Source organism: Bubalus bubalis, chromosome 8, assembly GCF_019923935.1.
Source record: "Bubalus bubalis isolate 160015118507 breed Murrah chromosome 8, NDDB_SH_1, whole genome shotgun sequence".
Classification (NCBI taxonomy): Eukaryota; Metazoa; Chordata; class Mammalia; order Artiodactyla; family Bovidae; genus Bubalus; species Bubalus bubalis.
The window spans coordinates 46,566,100-46,580,745 of NC_059164.1; the positions used below are offsets into that span (position 1 = coordinate 46,566,100).

Genomic DNA, 14,646 nt, shown 5'->3' on the forward strand with positions numbered 1-14,646 from the left:
CTCAGTAATAAAAAATACAAACAGCTCAGTTGAGAAACTGGCGTAAAAGTTTGAGTAGGCACTTTACAAAGGGAAAAATATAAACAGCCAATAAGTACATGAAAAAGTGTTCAACATCATTAGTCATCAGGGAAATGAAAATTAAGACCAAAATGAGATACCCAATAATGGCTAAAATTAAAAGAATACTGAAAACTTCAGAGCAAGTAGGACTCGCTCTCTCACTCATTTCATCTGGGAGAATAAAATGATGTGACCACTTTGGAAATTGGTCTGGCAGGGTCTTATAAAGTGAAAGATACACTACCCAATGACAACAATACTACTCAAGGCTTTCATCCAAGAAAACTAAAAACACATGAACATGAAAAGATTTAGCAACTTCATTAATAACAGCCCCAAACAAGAAACAATCCAAGTGTCCGTCAGCTACAGAATGGATGTGGATATACCACGTTGTGGTATATCCATACAATAAGATACAATTCATCAACAGAAAAGGAAGAAACTACTGATTCGAGTGACCACATGGGTGGACTTAAAAATCATCATGCTAAGTGAAAGAATACACAAACACACAAAGTACCTACTATATGATTCCATTTATATGAAGTTCTAGAATAGGCACAAGATAGGAAGAAAGGGATTGTAAACAGAGGTTGCTTCCAGGAAGAGGGGTTCTGGAAGCTCACAAGGGGTTGTTCTAGGGTGCTAGAATTGTCCTGTATCTTGATAGTGGTGTGGATTACAAAGCTTGTGCATTTGTCCAAATTCACTTTCAAAGTAGGGTCTTAAATGTGGCATATTTATATCTAATCATTCAATTCATGTAACATTCCTCAATCAGGAAAATTCAATGACTCAAAAGTTCCCCAGATGATTTTATTACACAATAAGGGTTGAAAGTCAATGCTATGGGCCTCAGTTCATAAAAATGTTCTATCTTTTCTCTGTAGTTTGAAAACCTTCTTTCCTAACAGCCAGACCCCTTGTCTGCCAACATCATGCATTCCAATCTCCTATAACACAGAACCCCAGAACATCAGGAACTTCTCACCTAAGATGGTTTTCATTTCCAGCACACCTACTACATGTCTTTGTTGGTCAAAGTAAATCCAAAACACAGGGTCCACTTGCTGAGCAAGGACTTTTCAGGAAGATAACTGGAAAGGTAACCATCTGCTCTTTCTGTGGACCACTGAGATTTGCAGCAAATGTCTGGGGTGTTGACCCCTCTGGCCTTGTTCTCTTATCTGTATGCAAAGGTTTTATGTTGTGTTTTGGGGAATGCATCTTTCATCCACTTCATTGGATGAGCATCTTTTCACTTCTAGGCTTATTGATTTTGATGTAGTTGAATACATTCTTACTAAGGATAACTTCTGTGTCTCTGTTTTTTGTTTTTTCCTGAATAAAACATACTTTAAACAAATACTATTTCCATTTTCAACCATCTCCAACCAAGACCCAGGGATATCCAGGAAGATACTTTTACCATGGTACGTCTATAGTTTTAGACTACTTATTACTCATCACCTGTGCCTTGCTAATATTTTCTTATCTCTGGGAGATGCTGAGGCTTGCTTTAGGTTCTTTCTTGAGCTTGTGTCCAATAGCTATGAGCAATACAGAAGTAATATATCACCTACTCAGCAACCTTAACTACCCAGGACTTAGTTACTAATAACTAAAAAGCAAGCCACGAAGAAATTCTGAAGACATAAAACTGACGTCACAAAATCTATACACTTTACTTCAAAGTGAGTCCCTGTTTCTGAGTATTAGATATGTATTAGTATTAGTATTACTAATATTAATTTATATTAATATTTTTCAGAAATAATAACAATCGGAAATAATAATATTTCTAAGTATTAGTATTAGGAAGTCCATTCCTTGAAACTGCAGCCCTCAGGCAGGCCTCCAGGGTTCTAATCTGGAGTTCTCTCTGTTTACACAGTTCCTGCTGCCCTTCTTCCTCGCAGCCTCCACCAACTGCTATCCCGTCTTCTCCTACCTCCATATCTACAAAACTGGTTATCTCTGGGTGGACTCTTCACTCTGCAAATCCATATGAGGCTTGTCTGTTAATCCCATTTATCTGAAATTAAAAAGAAGAGAATCCTACAGAACTGCAGATGATATGATAAGGATGCTTGGAATTTGTTTTTTTTTTTGAATTTGTTTTTAAATAATCCATTGGGGTGAGGGAATGAAAGGCATAGATGAAACAAGATGGTTATTGACAACTATTGCAGTTGAACATCATGGGAACAGATCAACCTATGAGCTCTTTTTATGCATATTAGAAAGTGTCCATAAATGTAGAAAACAAACTAAGTTACCAGGGGACTAGGGTTGAAAGAGGGATAAGTTGGGAGATTGGGACTGACATATACATACAATTTGCTTGGAGAATCCCATGAGCAGAAGAGCCTGGTGGGCTGCAGTCCATAGAGTCACAAAGAGCCGGACATGACCAAAGTGACTTAGCATGCACATACTCACACCGGTATATAAAACAGGCAACTAATAAGAACCTGCTGTATGGCACAGAGAACTCTGTTCCATACTCTGTAATGGCCTATATGGGAAAGGAATCCAAAAAACATTTTTAAAAAGAGTGGATATATGTTTATATATAACTGATTCACTTTACTTTACATTTGAAACTAGCATAACATTGTAAATCAACTATACTCCAATAAAAAAATTTAAAAAGAGGATGTCCATTAAAAAAGAAAGCATGTGATGTTATATAACTGAATGTAAAGTTCTTACTCTCATTTTCATGTGGTACTGGACAGGGAGCATACATTTACTTTACCATTAACCTAACATTACTAAAAATTGCTTTTTCAGTAACTTCATCCAGGAGACAAAATATCTGGGAAGTTTTGTTTTTAGAGTCTCACAAGTATGTCTGCCTCTTGCTGTCCAATATACTTCATGGTGCAGATTATTGAGAGCAGCTTTAAAATGTCAACATTAAGGGAAACTCCATGGAGTCAGGGACAAAAGCCAAGGTGAAGTGCTCCTTTACCTTTGAAGAGTTCTGGCACCCAGACCCACGCCTACAATCAGGATGTCAGAGAGGCAGGAGGCCAAGAGTGAATGCACATGAATTCTGTGCTTTGGGGGACTTGAATCTGCAGAAAATTGACTCTCTCTGCCATAAAATGACTTCCCTTCTCCTCCATCGGCTCAGTTTTTCTTCTGTTCTCTTCCCTTCCATTTCCTTTTCTTTCTTCCTCTTTCCCTTCCTTCCTCTCTCTCTCCCTTCTTTCTTTCCTTCCTTCCTTCCTTGCTTCTTTCCCTTCTTTCTCTTCTTTTAAACCACTGTTACCACCACAAAAACCCATAGCATGTTCATCTGAGACCTCATAGAGTTGTTGTAAAGATTAAAATACAAATGTGGGAGAAAAGGGGAAATTTTAAATTAATTAGAATAACTTTGATCATTATAATCATAACAATTTTAAAACTATGGACACTTTCAAACATATAAACATCTGTCTGACTAATGTATTTAACCCCTTGTACCTATTACCCAGCTTCAATCCTTGTTCAAAGGTGGCCAGTCTCCTTTTATCTGTCCCCCTATCCCATTCCCAACATCCCCCATCCCACTTCAGATTACTTTAAAACAAGTTCAAGGCAACATAAAGTTTTATCTGTAAATACTTAAGTAGTATCTCTAAGAGATAAGGTCTGTCTTTCTTTTTTCTAGTATAAACATAATGCCTTCATCACATCTAAACATAGCCATAATTTGTTAATATTATAAAATATTCCAGCATACTCAGATTTCCCTGATTATCTCATGATTTCTTTTTATTCTTGGTTTGCTCAAATTAGCATCCAAATAAGATCCACATATTGAATTCTGTTGAAATGTCTCTTGTATTTTCTAATATGAAGGTTCCTTGTCCTCTTTTTCCCCATAGCAATTTATTGAAGAAACTGAGCTGTCTTATAGAATTTTCAGTATTCTGGATTATGCTCATTGCATCCTCATGGTATTGCTCAACATGTTCCTTGACTACCTGTAATTTCTGTAAACTGAGAATTATAACTCGGATATTAGTAATATAGAAGAGTTCACTTCTAAGACTGACAACTTATTTTTTTTAATTTAATTTAATTTTATATTGATGTATAGTGGATTTACAATGTTTAATTTCTGGTGTACAGCAAAGTGATTTGGTTATATATATATACATACACATATCTATCCACTCTTTCAGACTCTTTTCCCATATAGATTATTACAGAATATTGAGTAGAGTTCCCTGTGCTATACAGTAGATCTTTGTTTGATTATCTACTGTATACATAGTAGTGTGATCAAGACTCAGAATTTCTATGTATGACATCTCCCCACAGTGAGTCAGGCAAGTCCCAAAGTCTCCTGAGGCAATAGAAAAGAAGATAACTATTTTGCATTAATGCCAAGTCTAGTCTCTGTTGACTTCACCAAAAATATCTGGCCAGAATTCATCATTAGCTTCACAATGATTATCAACTAGAACGTGCTGGGCCTTCTCTCTGTGCAGAAAACAAGCATGGACAGGTGGAAGGAACGTGAACTTGGGAAACCGACAGCCCTAGACTTGAATACTGACTTTGCCTTTTATTAAACCTATTCCTTGTCTAATTAACTTAATATTTTTTTCATTTCAGATTCCTGTATATGAGAGTCATGTCTATCTCACCAGGATGCTGAACTGTACCTGCCATGTAGTATATATGTTCAATAATCACTTGTTTCTTTTCTAATGTAGGTTAAAAAGAGAATATGTGTTGAAAATGAGAAATCTATAGAGTTTGTTTAGATCCAAATGCAAATATGGCATTTATCAGCTTCCCAGAAAATAGAGGAGGTTTTCAGCCAAACCTGAAGAAAGGACGTGCAGGTGGGGGAAGAACTATGAGACTAGGAAATATTGCTCTCCTTCCCTCCTACTTGCACTCAAGAAAAATTCAGGAAATTCTTCCCAAAGAAAGCATGACCTGTTTCAGCCTGAAAAATTTGCTGTTCTCTAGACTGTGCTGGCTTGGGAACATATTTCTTTTACCAAAAGATGAGTTCACAGTAAATGACTCAGAAACATATGGATGAAATTTCCCTTAAGCCACTCAGGGGATTAGAAATTAAGGGAAAGAGTGCTTGGCAAAATGCACTTGGGATTTTGCCAAACCTAAACCAACTGAGAAATAGTTAAGACACAAGGCAGATCTCAAATGCTGCCAAGTTTACCCATCTTAGCGGGACAGGGATTTATAATTAGAGCTGCTCAGAAAAGCGCTGCCTCACGGGTGGCAAAGGACAAAAAAGCCTTTGTCCTTAATGTCTCAACATGGCCGCTATTTCCCAGATGGGCCCTTTACACACCCTCTTAATCACCAGGATCCTCAAAGCCACCTCCACTGGCCTCTGGGTTCCTCTTCTACATCAAGCCCCTGACACTCTCTCCAGGCCTCCTTTGTTTCCAGGCCAGGCTGAATGTTTCTCACAGTGAATTCCTGGATGTGGGAGAGCAGATCTTTTATGGTGTTCTTGAATTACAGTGAAGAACTGTCAAGGAAAATATGACCAAGTAGATTCTTTCTCTGACATAACACTTTTTGTTTTTTTGGCCTTTTGTCTCTTACCTTTGACACCTTTCCACTTTTCTCTGCTTTCCATGGGTTTCTTTCTCTGTAAAATAAAGGGATTGAGTCAGTTGCTTTCAAACTGTGCTGCCTGGCACCTTTTGGAGGCTTGGCTGGGCCCAGTGGAAGGGGGCAGGAGATAGAGAACAATGCTGGCTTCCAGAAGGAGGAGGGAGCTCCAGCTTAAGACTTCAGGTGAATCAGGGTCTCAGGGTTAAATGATCTGAGAACCATGAAGCTGCATCCCTTCTGAATAGGCAGTGCTGGGGTCTTAGGCCTCGCTCCTCAGTCTCCACTCACTTCCCCGAATATCAGTCTAAAGACTTTTCTCCCCAGCACTTGTCAGAGTGCTCTGTGTACCAGGCACTGTTCTAAGCTCTGAGCATTTAGCAGTAAACAAAACAGACCTGGCCCCCATCCCAGTGGAGCTCAGAGACTAGCTGGGGTGGCTGGTGTTAAATATGCAAATGAAGATGTAAATCTAAGTCAGTATACATACACCATGAAAGACAAGATCATGCTGCATAGCAGGCCTGGGGAGAGAGAGGTCCTATAGATGCCTCCTGTTCGAAGCATCTCCCCCACCAGCCTGGCAGACCACTTGCCACTCTGTGGAATAGCTAATTATCATTGTCATTGAAAGTTTCCATTAAAAATATACCTCTTTTACCTGACAGGAGAGGGCAAGAAACAAGAGCAGAAGCAGCTGATGGATTTAGCTACTGTCACTGCCACCTGATGCGAAGAACTGAATCATTAGAAAAGATTCTGACGCTGGGAAAGATTGATGGCAGGAGGAGAAGGGGACGACAGAGGATGAGATGGTTGGATGGCACCACCAACTCAATGGACATGAGTTTGAGCAAGCTCCAGGAGTTGGTGATGGACAGGGAAGCCTGGCGTGCTGCAATCCATACAGTCAAAAAGAGTTGGACACGACTGAGTGACTGAACTGAACTGAAATGCAGAAAGAAGGTCTTGTCTGGTGGCTCAGTTGGTCAAGAATCTGCCTGCAATGAAGGAGACTCAGGTTCGATCCCTGGGTGAGGAAGTTCCCCTGAAGTTGGAAATGGAAACCCACTCCAGTATTCTTGCCTGGAAAATCCCATGGACAGAGGGGCCTTGTGGACTACAGTCCATGGGGTCGCAAGAGTCAGACATGACTTAGCAACTAAACTACCACCACTGTAGAAGGAAAGAAGACAACCTTGAGAGAACAGATGAGGGGCTTTAGGTGGGTGAGGGTAGGAAGGTTTATAGGTAGGTGAGCCTGGAAAGATCTGAGAGGTACAGAAGGGAGGAGACCTAAAGAAAAGGGAAAGCCAGACCAATGACTCCCTTCACTTATTTCACTGTTGTATCTAGAACTCTCCCAATGTCTTTCCCCTATTCCTCACTGAATTTAATATGCTATACATGGTAAAATTAGCTCAATATTCATTTTAATTCTCTTGTTCCTTCTGCCCAGATCTTATTCTGTACATTTTATAGAGGAAAAAGTGATTTTTTAAAAAAAATTCGGAAACATTCCCATGGTTCCTACTGTAGGAATGGGGGCAATGCTCACCAGGACTGGGGTGTACCTGACCTCTTATTTGGGAGGGTGGGTGGAATGAGGCAGAGGGAGGCTGGTTTATTGGCTTAAAGAGTTAAGACTTCTGTGGGGCACTAGATGGCAACATTTCTCCAAATCTAAACTTTGCAAAGATGACCTGAAGGTCAATCCTCAACAGCTGCCAATCCCAACACACTCAACAATCCTGAACTTGTGGAGATGAGAAGACTGAAGCTATATCTGGTGGGAGGAAGATCTTCAACAGTTCATTTCTCAGGGCCTGTGGTCCACAGCAAGGGCCCAGTGGTATTAGCTGTTACTGCTACCACCATCACTACCATCACCACCACCACCATCACCACCATCACTACTATAATACCATCACCATTATCACTACCATCACCACCACCACCATCACCACCACCACCATCACCACCACCACCGCCATCACTACCGCAATACTACCATCACCACCATTACTACCATCACCACCATCATCACCACCATCACCACCACCATCACTACTATAATACCACTATCACCACCATCACTACCATCACCACCACCACCATCACCACCATCACTACCATCACCACCACCACCATCACTACCGTAATACTACCATCACCACCATTACTACCATCACCACCACCACCACCACCATCACTACCATCATCACCACCATCACCACCACCATCACTACTATAATACCACCATCACCATTATCACTACCACCACCACCACCACCATCACTACCACCACCACCACCACCATCACTACCATCACCACCACCACCACCATCACTACTATAATACCACCATCACCACCATCACTACCATCACCACCACCACCATCACCACCATCACTACCATCACCACCACCACCATCACCACCATCACTACCATCACCACCACCACCACCACCATCACCACCACCATCGCCATCACTACCGTAATACTACCATCACCACCATTACTACCATCACCACCATCATCACCACCATCACCACCACCATCACTACTATAATACCACCATCACCACCATCACTACCATCACCACCACCATCACCACCACCACCACCACCACCACCACCATCACCACCACCACCGCCATCACTACCGCAATACTACCATCACCACCATTACTACCATCACCACCATCATCACCACCATCACCACCACCATCACTACTATAATACCACCATCACCACCATCACTACCATCACCACCACCACCATCACCACCATCACCATCATCACTACCATCACCACCACCACCATCACACCACCACCATCACCACCATCACTACTATAATACCACCATCACCATTATCACTACCATCACCACCACCACCATCACCACCACCACCATCACCACCACCACCGCCATCACTACCGCAATACTACCATCACCACCATTACTACCATCACCACCATCATCACCACCATCACCACCACCATCACTACTATAATACCACCATCACCACCATCACTACCATCACCACCACCACCATCACCACCATCACCATCATCACTACCATCACCACCACCACCATCACCACCACCACCATCACCACCATCACTACTATAATACCATCACCATTATCACTACCATCACCACCACCACCATCACTGCCATCACCATCACCACCATCACTACTATAATACCACCATCACCATTATCACTACCATCACCACCACCACCATCACTGCCATCACCATCACCACCATCACTACTATAATACCACCATCACCATTATCACTACCATCACCACCACCACCATCACTGCCATCACCATCACCACCATCACTACTATAATACCACCATCACCATTATCACTACCATCACCACCACCACCATCACCACCACCACCATCACCACCACCACCGCCATCACTACCGCAATACTACCATCACCACCATTACTACCATCACCACCATCATCACCACCATCACCACCACCATCACTACTATAATACCACTATCACCACCATCACTACCATCACCACCACCACCATCACCACCATCACTACCATCACCACCACCACCATCACTACCGTAATACTACCATCACCACCATTACTACCATCACCACCACCACCACCACCATCACTACCATCATCACCACCATCACCACCACCATCACTACTATAATACCACCATCACCATTATCACTACCACCACCACCACCACCATCACTACCACCACCACCACCACCATCACTACCATCACCACCACCACCACCATCACTACTATAATACCACCATCACCACCATCACTACCATCACCACCACCACCATCACCACCATCACTACCATCACCACCACCACCATCACCACCATCACTACCATCACCACCACCACCACCACCATCACCACCACCATCGCCATCACTACCGTAATACTACCATCACCACCATTACTACCATCACCACCATCATCACCACCATCACCACCACCATCACTACTATAATACCACCATCACCACCATCACTACCATCACCACCACCATCACCACCACCACCACCACCACCACCATCACTACCATCACCACCACCATCACCACCATCACCACCACCACCACCATCACTACCATCACCACCACCACCATCACTACTGTAATACCACCACCACCACCATCACTACCATCACCACCACCATCACCACCACCACCACCACCACCACCATCACTACCATCACCACCACCATCATCACCACCATCACCACCTCCATCACTACCACCATTTCACTACTCCTCTGTCCATGGGATTTCCCAGGCAAGAACGCAGGAGTGGGTTGCCATCCCTTTCTCCAGGGGATCTTCCCAATCTAGGGACTGAATCCACCTCTCCTGTTTGACAGGTGGATTCTTTACCACTGAGCCACCTGGGAAGCTCAGTTGGGTTACATATGTTGCTATTTCTGTTGGTGCTGAAAATGAAAACTTTATTCAAACCAGTTCTGGGAGGAGTGATCTAGTTAGACATACATCTTTTCTTTATTTGCAAATATGTGCTACAACCTGACTAGCAACCTGCTACCTGCTGCCTGGTAAAGAAACTTAGGAGAATTGCTTTAATGAAGAATGATTTGTATTTGATGTATCAAGTTTTGGCTAGATAAATAGTTGCTTCTTATCTACTTAGGCAATATTTGAAAACAGTGTCCTTCCCTGTGGACTGAAAATGTCCTCCTGAGTTTAGATTGCATTATCAATTTATTTAGCACATACTTTTGGCTTAGCAACCAGCCCCACCCCCAGGCTCTGTCCTTTTAATTAGCAACCTGTCCCTGTATTTCAGTGTTTCTGCTGAGGCACATGAGCTGGCCCATGAAGAGTCAAAACACATCACTTGACGTAAAAACATCATTTGCTGAGTTTTTCATACAGTTGGACTGTCAGATGAACAGTTTCTGAGGGACCAGAAATTGAACTGAGGTGAGCCTATGTAAAAGACTAGATATCCAGGTGCTCAAGAGCATGAGAATGACAAGGAAAGAGAGTGGCAAGGCAGAGTTACAGGGCCAAAAGTTGATAGCCAGTGGCTTGTTTTAAATGATTCATTTTCTGCCTTAAAGCCCCCAGGGCTCCATGGCTGCCACCTTCCAATGGTAGATTTTTTTCCCAAAGGTCCATTCATTTGTTTAACCAACACCTAATGATTAACTTCTAACATATGCCCATGTGGTTCCACACTCTAGGTTTATAGCAGTGAGCGTGGTATCTGCCCTAGTGATGCTTACATACTGGAGGAGAAGAAAAACAAATAAACAAATAAACACATTGCTAAATATAATTCAGGTTTGATGAGTGCTAATAAGAACAGCGAGGCAGGATTTATAGTGACAGACGTGTGTGAAAGTGTGTGTGTTTGTTTCCACTGACTGATGGAGTTTGATTCATCAAGGAAGGCTGCTAGGAAGGACTGACATTTTAACAGACAGACCTGAATGAAGTGAGGGGTGAGTCATGTGAGAGGCCCTGAGCTAAAAGGAAACCACGTGTCTCCATTATTATGAACTGGTCTGAGTCAGTTGGGTCAGGATGCACAGCTTTTAGGGTCTTACTAGTCAGAATGCACAGCTCTTGGGGTCTTACTAGTTGACAATAGCTATTAAAAGAAGATTGATGTAAATGAGAGAAAACTATTTACCTTACAACTAAGCTTCCAGTTGGGAAAGGAAGCAAAGCTTACACCAAATTTGGTCATGCATACAGAAATTTATTAAGCGATTTTTATTAACAGGTTCAAATAGTTTCACAAACTGTTTGGTAAGCTCAGTGGAGACCAGCCTTCTGTCCTCGGAGCTTTTACTGCCACCTCGCGTGTGAAGGTCACTTGAGACAGAGGCATAATCTCACCAGAGGCAAGCTTCTGTTACACCGAGACTCAGCAGAAGGTGGCCAGAGCTCCTCTTCACAAGGCCCAGTAGCTGGGTTGCCTGGGATCAAGCCTCAGTTACCATCCCTAAGGGTACATTATGGTGGTTAATTTTATGTATCACCCCGGCTGGGTATGGTGCCCAGCTGCTTGGTCAAACACCAGTCTGGATGTTATTATGAAGGCATTTTTTTTAAAAGATGTGATTAACACTTATATTAGTAAACTTTGAATAAAGCCAATTACCCTCCACAGTGGGGGTGGGCCTCGTCCAATCAGTTGAAGGCCTTAGGAGCAAAGACTGAGACACACCACTGAAGAAGAAATTCTGACTCCAGAGATTCTGCCTGAGTTTCCAGCCCTTGGATTCACCAGTTAACTCAAGAGTTGCAATGATAATTCTTACTTGAATTACCAGTCTGCCAACCAGTCCTCTGGGCTTTGGACTTGCTACTCTCCACAGTCAAGTGAGTCAATTCCTTAAAATAAATCTCAATCTCTCTCTCCTTTCTCTATCTATATGATACATCCATCTATATGTACAGATATATCTCCTATTAGGATCTTCCTTGTAGCTCAGTTGGTAAAGAATCTGCTTGCAATGCAGGAGACCTGGGTTTGACCCCTGGGTCTGAAAGAGCCTCTGGACAAGGGAATGGCAGTCCACTCCAGTATTCTTCCCTGGAGAATCCCACGGACAGAGGAGCCTGGCGGACTACAGTCCGTAGGGTTGCAAAGAGTCGGACACGACTGAGAGACTAACACTACCACTATATCTCGTATTAATTCTGTTTCTCTGGAGATCCCTGACTAATAGAGATTTTGGTACTAGGAAGTGGGGTAAAGAATACCTTAAAATGTGGAAGTGACTTTGGAATTGGGTAAAAAGGTGATGGACAGGGAGGCCTGGTGTGCAGCGATTCATGGGGTCGCAAAGAGTCGGACACGACTGAGAGACTGAATCCTGAACTGAACTGAGGGGTTGGACAGATTTGAAGTGCATGATACAAAAAGCCTAGATGGCCTTGAAGGGATTGTCGTAGAAATATGGACATTAAAAGAGATTCTGGTTAAGAACTCAAAGGGAAGAGCTGTAGAGAAAGTTCCTATTGTCTTAGAAAATACATACATCATCATGAACAGAATGTTGCTAGAAATATGAATGCTAATGATGTTTCTGGTAAGGTCTCAGACAGAATTTTGGACACGGACACAAATATGCATCGAGGAAAGAAGGCAGTGGCACCCCACTCCAGTACTCTTGCCTGGAAAATCCCATGGCAGAGGAGCCTGGTAGGCTGCAGTCCATGGGGTTGCTAAGAGTCGGACACGACTGAGCGACTTCACTTTCACTTTTCACTTTCATGCATTGGAGAAGGAAATGGCAACCCACTCCAGTGTTCTTGCCTGGAGAATCCCAGGGACGGCAGAGCCTGGTGGGCTGTCGTCTATGGGGTTGCACAGAGTCGGACACGACTGAAGTGACTTAGCAGCAGCAGTGTGAAGAGACACAGGGAGAAGACAGCCTTCTACAAACCAGGGAGAGAGGCCTGGAACAGATCTCTTCCTCACAGGCCTCAGAAGGAACCAACCTTGCCAACATCTTGATTTTGGATTTCTAGCTTCCAGAACCGTGAGACAGTAAATATGTATCATTGAAGCTGCCCAGTCTGTGGTGCTTTGTTCTGGCAGCCCGAGCACCACAATGCAGGGCTATCTATCTCGGTGGTGTCCTCTTCCCTATTTGTCACCAGTCAGGTTCTCTAGGAGCAGGGGCGGAGACAGAGTTCAGGGTGCCAAATGTTTATTAGGGATCAAACCCTATAAAAGGAAGGGGAAGGATCCATCATCAGAAATGAATGCAACCAGTTAATATATGTGACCAGTTGCTGCTGGTACTGCTGCTAAGTTGCTTCAGTCGTGTCTGACTCTGTGCGACCCCATAGATGGCAGCCCACCTGTCTGCTTCAGTTACAAGAATTTGAGTAAAACTTAAAGTTTTTAAAAAGGAGGGGGAAAGAGGTGGATAAATTGGGACATTGGGATTGATGTGTATATGCTACTATATATAAAATAACTAACTAATAAGGACCTACTGCATAGCACAGGAAACTCTACTCAATACTCTGTAATGGCCTATATGGGGAAAAAAACTAAAAAAGAGTGGATATATGTATATGATAACTGATTTACTTTGCTATACAGCAGAAACTGTATATCACTCACACAACATTGTAAAGCAACTATACTCCAATAAAGATTTTTAAAAAATAAATAATTTTTCTAAAAAAAAGGAAGACTAGGCAGAGGGAAAAGTTGAACAACAATGCACATCCCATGAGGCCTCAACCAACCATTGTTGAGCTCAGGACTGTATATTGCCCATCAGGGCTGTCTTGCATTTGGTCAGAATGGCTGGGGCTTTATCCCCCACCTGGCTCAGTCACTGGATCAGGGCTGCCCCAGGAAGAGTGGCTTTGGGCAAGAAGGCTCTCCACAAGTGAGGGCGTGGGTGGCTGACAGAGTCAACTGACCATACCACCTGCAGCCAGGCGGTGAGCCCTTCCTGGGCCTCATGTCTCTGTGGCCATGAGCCATGCTGCTCACAAAGCAGGGAAGAATGGTACATAGCTATAATATTTTAGCCAATCCACCCATCTTGAATATCTTTAATTTCACCAACAGGAGTCCACTTCTAATGTTCGTCTTGCTAACAATGAACTAATTTCAACAATAAAAATCCATTCCTCACATTCACTATGATAATGAACAAAGCCATAAGTAGTCAGTGAGACACGATCACAGAAGCATTCGAGGTATTGGCTTCTGGAATGTGGCTTTTCTGATAAAATCCTAGCTGATTATTCTGGAGTGGAATTTTCCATTACAGCAACTGATGGTCCTTAGAGTAGAAGCTTAAAGCTTAAACGAATCAGCACACACACAATATGACTGACCCTGCTTGCTGAAGTATTTCAAAGTAAATTACAGACATCCTGACAACTCTCTTTGCAATATGCTTATCTTTGGGGGTCTTAGACATCTATTCCCTCATCT

At 42.8% G+C, this 14,646-nt stretch overlaps 1 protein-coding gene across 11 annotated transcripts in view; it reads right to left on the reverse strand.

The window, feature by feature from the left end:
* Positions 1 to 14,646, reverse strand: part of ATXN7L1 (ataxin 7 like 1) — a 388,443-nt gene that overhangs the window by 304,504 nt on the left and 69,293 nt on the right. For 9 of the 11 annotated variants that reach the window (XM_025291076.3, XM_044947163.2, XM_044947164.2 and 6 more), the window contains 2 exons: positions 5,656 to 5,701; positions 2,018 to 2,101 (listed from right to left, as the gene is read on the reverse strand). The exons of 1 other annotated variant lie outside the window; for it this stretch is intronic. The gene's annotated coding sequence lies outside the window, so the exon portion shown is untranslated. The remainder of the gene's footprint in view (positions 1 to 2,017; positions 2,102 to 5,655; positions 5,702 to 14,646) is intronic. One more of the 11 variants, XM_044947166.2, reaches the window with a different exon arrangement.